Raw genomic sequence first — 4,555 nt, forward strand, 5'->3', positions numbered from 1 at the left:
CTGACTGACCGGTTGAGACCACATTTCTGGGGGAGGTTGAAACTGCAATTAGATTGGATATCAAGCCTGGGGAACTTGGTCTGAGGGACCAAGTGGTTTCCTTTTTAACAGCACTCAGTGCTCCTGGCCCGGAGGCTCAGTCCTGGGCTGATGGGCCACATCCACACCCTGTCACCCACACACCCTGTCAGCACCGGGCTTTCTGGGCATTGCTGGGTGTTGCTTTGGGGTGCCTGCTGGCCTGTGTGAAATTCCCATCACAGCTTGGCCACACACCAGAAGTAAGGGTCCCATTGTCCACACGCTGGGTATTTGAGAAGAACTCAATACAAGGGCTGTTTATGGGACTGTTGATAGGTTCAAGGAGTCACCTTGGTTGGAGAGCACTGGGTGCTGACACCAGGAGAAGCCCTTTCCATCCCTAGGCCTGCAGGGACAAGGTACAGAAGGGTTATCCGAAGCTGGTGTGGGACCACCCCTTAGCGCCGATGGGCCCCCAGGGCTCCAGTTTCAGTTTCTGTAATCCATCCACCAGAGGGATGGCGTTCACTCCTGTGGCCCTCTAGGTAGGTAAAATCTCAATTTCTTAGCATATGGCCCTGAAAGCAACCTAGGAAAGAGGAATGGCCATGGGGTGGGCTGTGTTGACTGCAGGCCAGGAGTTTGGGGACCTCCCACCTTTGCCTTATATCTGCCGAGCCCAACCAGAAGCCCAGGAAGAGGGAGGCCCAGGACAGGGTAGGGTGGAGCGTGGACCTAGAAGGGAAAGTAGAAGGCAACCTGCTGCCACAGGCCGCTGCTCTGGACAGCACAGGGGACTGGGGACACTGAGGCAGCCCATCCCCTAGGGGAGTGATTGCAGGGCTGGTACTCAGGGGAATGTGGTTAGTGGGCTGAAGGGGATCCTGTCTTTCCTTTTTCAATGATCTGACACCTACTATGTGCATGGCCTTTGTGCTGGATACAGAATACAGACACTACCTCAGCCTCGTTGAACCCTCGGAGTCGCAGAAGACACCCAGGAATTGGTGTTGGATTGTGGGGGTCACAAGGGCTGTGGAAACAGAGAGGAGCCCTAACTCAGATTTGACATCTGGGGAGGCTTCCTGGAGGAGGTGGTATTTAAAATGGGACCTAAGGGGTGAGCCAGAGAGGGTAAGGGGGATGTGTGTGGTGGTTGCAGAGCCAAGAAGCATGAGGAGCCCCATTTATTGCCGGAACTGAAATTAGAACTTTACTTTAGGAGCCATGGGGAGCCCTTGCAGGGTTTAGAGTGGCAGAGGAGCTACTGATTTGTTCTTTAGGAAGATCAGGACTGAAAGCATGGAGAGAGGTGGTGAGACCAGAGTTGGGTCAGTAGTAAGTAAAAGAATGTTCTGGAGGTGAGAGGGGCAGAGTGGGAGGGGAGTTGAACCACAGCCTGGGTGACCAGGTGGAAGTGGGGATATAGGTGTGATTTGTCCATGGAGCCCCAGGAACTCTTCGGAGGTGGTGTTGTGGGAGTCCTCAGGGCCTGGACTGTGGTGGATGGACAGGAAATCTCAGAGGCCAAGATGGCTGGGAGAGATGTCAGGGCAGGATTCCCTGTGAGAACAGTGGGGAGGAGGCAAGAGTAGAGCTGTGGGTGGAAGGTGAGAAAGGTGACATTCAGGTGGTCCGGGACACCAGCAGGCAGTGCAAGGCAGAAATGCAGAGGGAGAGGGTAAGGACACAGGGGAGGACCCTGTGGTGCCAGTGGCCTGAGACAGGGGAACAGCAGGAGGGAGGGGGTGTCCTGAGCTGGGAGGGGAAATCATTTCAGGTAGACCAGATGGGAAAGGGGCAGAATTTAAGGTAGAGTTGCCTCTAAGCAGGGAAGGACTTCTGCTGGAATGGAGAGCAGATGGGGGAGGCCTGAGGAGGAAGGCTGTCAGGGGGGTGAGTCTGAGTGCAACAGTCCCAGCTGCCGGGCCTCTCCATCCCGTACATGTGGCCTGGTATTTTTTTGCTGAGCTAGTCCAGCTGGACTGGGTTCTCACATCATGTGTCCTGCCTGTAGGAACCTCAATCTTGTTGAGTACATTAAAAAAAAACAAAAACAAAAACAAAGGGCAGCGCGGGTGGCTTAGCCGTTTAGTGCCACCTTCAGCCCAGGGTGTGATCCTGGAGACCCGGGATCGAGTCCCACATTGGGCTCCCTGCATGGAGCCTGCTTCTCCCTCTGCCTGTGTCTCTGCCTCTCTCTTTCTCTGTGTGTCTCTCATGAAGAAATAGATAAATAAAATCTTAAAAAAAAAAAAAAGCCAGAAACAAACAAAAAACCCTCTACACCCAATGTGGGACTTGAACTCAGGACCCTGAGATCAATAGTCAGATTGGATGACCCTCAATCTTGTGAAGATCCCCATGTTTGGCACAGGGAGTTTGGTTTCTGCCCCGGAGGGGCTGATTTCCCCAGGCAGCTTGTGGGAAGTGAAGTGACCATTTCCCAGCCTCATAGACTTGGTGTCCTTTGCTCACTACCATGGGCACATGTCTGTCAGATGCATGGCTGTGATTTCCCAGTCACTGCCTGTTCCTGGCCTCCAGCCCCTCCTGTCCATACAGAGCTCTGAGGGGTCATGGAGCCCCCATCCTACTCCCCCATGAAGGTTTCACATGTTCATCTGAGGTGTGGGAAAATGAGAGGGCATGGGGACCCCAATCCTGAAAAGGTCAGGAAGGACGAGGCCAGGGAAGAGGCCCCTAGAAGAAATGGGTTGGGGGTGTCAGTGTAGAGAGTCCAAAAGACAGATGACAGGAGGTAAGAAAGGACAACTCTTAGGAGCTCTGTTGGGGGCAGGGCACCCAGAGTGTGGAACGAGGGGTCAGAGGCTGGCTAGACAGGTGCACGTGAGGGGAGCATGTGGTGGCTATTGTGCATGGGGCAGGGAGACCTGGGCTGTGTCCAACCTCAGACTGTAGTGCTGAGGGGGCAGAGCCAGTGGGGCAGGACAAAGTCGAGCTGGGTCAGGGAGGGCTACTCATTCTGTCCCAGGACAACCATCCCTCTGCCTCCAGTGCTGAGTCCTGGGTCTTTCCCGGCCAGCTGGTGGCCAAGCCCTCTCCTGCCTCTTCTCATACCCTAGCCTGGGGAACTGCACTGAGGACACCCCAGGTTGTCTCTGGGGTCTGTCACAGGACGCCCCTGTCCTCAGCTGAGAAACATGTGGTGGCACACAGGGTGTGTGCACTGGCTCATGTGCCCAGTCAGTGTGACATTTCATATTTTCCGTCTTGAGTATAACGTTCTGGATGTGCCAGGTGCAGTGTGGGCGGCAGGTCAGGAACCCTGGGTAAAAAAATGCTTGCCACAGATTGAATACCTGTGTCCTCCCAAAATTCAGATGTTGAAATTCTAACCCCAAGGTGATGGTATTTGGAGGTGGGGCCTTTAGGAGGTGATTAGATCTTGAGGGTGGAGCCCTCGTGAATGGGGGTTAGTGCCTTTATGGAAGAGGCTTCACAGAGGTCCCTCAGTCCTTCTGCTAAGTGAAAAAGGGAAAGGACAATCGTCTATGAACCAGGAAACTCTCATCAGACACAGAATCTGCTGGCAACTTGGTCCTGGACTTCCAATTGGCAGAACTGCTGTTTATAAGCCCCCAGAGGCTATGATGTTTTGCTATAGCCCCTGGAACAGACTCTAGACAGTGCTCCTTCTCCATTTTCTTTCTCTCTCTTTTTTTTAAAAGATTTTATTTATTTATTCATGAGCGACACACAGAGAGAGGCAGAAGACACAGGCAAAGGGAGGAGAAGCAGGCTCCATGCAGCAGCCGGATGCAGGACTCCATCCTGGAACTCAAGCATCACGTCCTGGGGCGAAGGCAGACGATCAACCGCTGAGCCACCCAGGCATCCCATCCTTCTCCATTTTCCAGACTTTGCCCAGACCTCTGCCCACAGTGAATGGCAGGGCCACTATTAGTCATTGATTGTCCCACCTCAAGGAGTCTTGTGTGAGCACATGGTCCTGGAACAGGCTGGAATGCGGCCAGCCATACTCCCCTGAGCCAGGAGGTGGCCTAGTGTGCTGGGAGCTGCCAGTTGCCATAGACCAGGCCACCTGAATCAGGCTTGCCCTGAGAAGGAGGGTGAGCCTGCCTGGACTGGGGGGTGGGATGCCTGCGAGGAGAGAGGTGTCAGCTCAGTGGGCAAGGTGGTGGAGCTTCCTCAGGGCCTTCAGACAAGGCTTGCCGAAGGGACTGGCCTTTATTGAGTGCCTACTGTGCGCCCGGCTGGGCTCTGGGCACCGTTCCCACCACCTCACCTGGTCCCTGGCTCCTGGAGTGGGGATCCGCGGGGCCCAGGACGGCCGGCCTGCCGCGGGGAGGGCCTGTGTCCCGCCTCCCAAGGGTTAGGATGCGGATTCCCACGCCCCCGCGGACACCCCTCCAGGCCAAGGGCCGGCCGGACCTGGGGCGCGGGTAGGCGGGGGCGGAAAGTATCCCCCGCACAGAAGGCAGCGCCTGGGGGCGGCTGGGGCTGTGGTTTCCGTGTGGCCCCCGGACTGGCCCGGCCGAGGCTGGGAGGG

The sequence above is a fragment of the Nyctereutes procyonoides genome, unplaced genomic scaffold (genome assembly GCF_905146905.1).
Source record: "Nyctereutes procyonoides isolate TBG_1078 unplaced genomic scaffold, NYPRO_anot_genome, whole genome shotgun sequence".
In the NCBI taxonomy this organism is placed as follows: domain Eukaryota; kingdom Metazoa; phylum Chordata; class Mammalia; order Carnivora; family Canidae; genus Nyctereutes; species Nyctereutes procyonoides.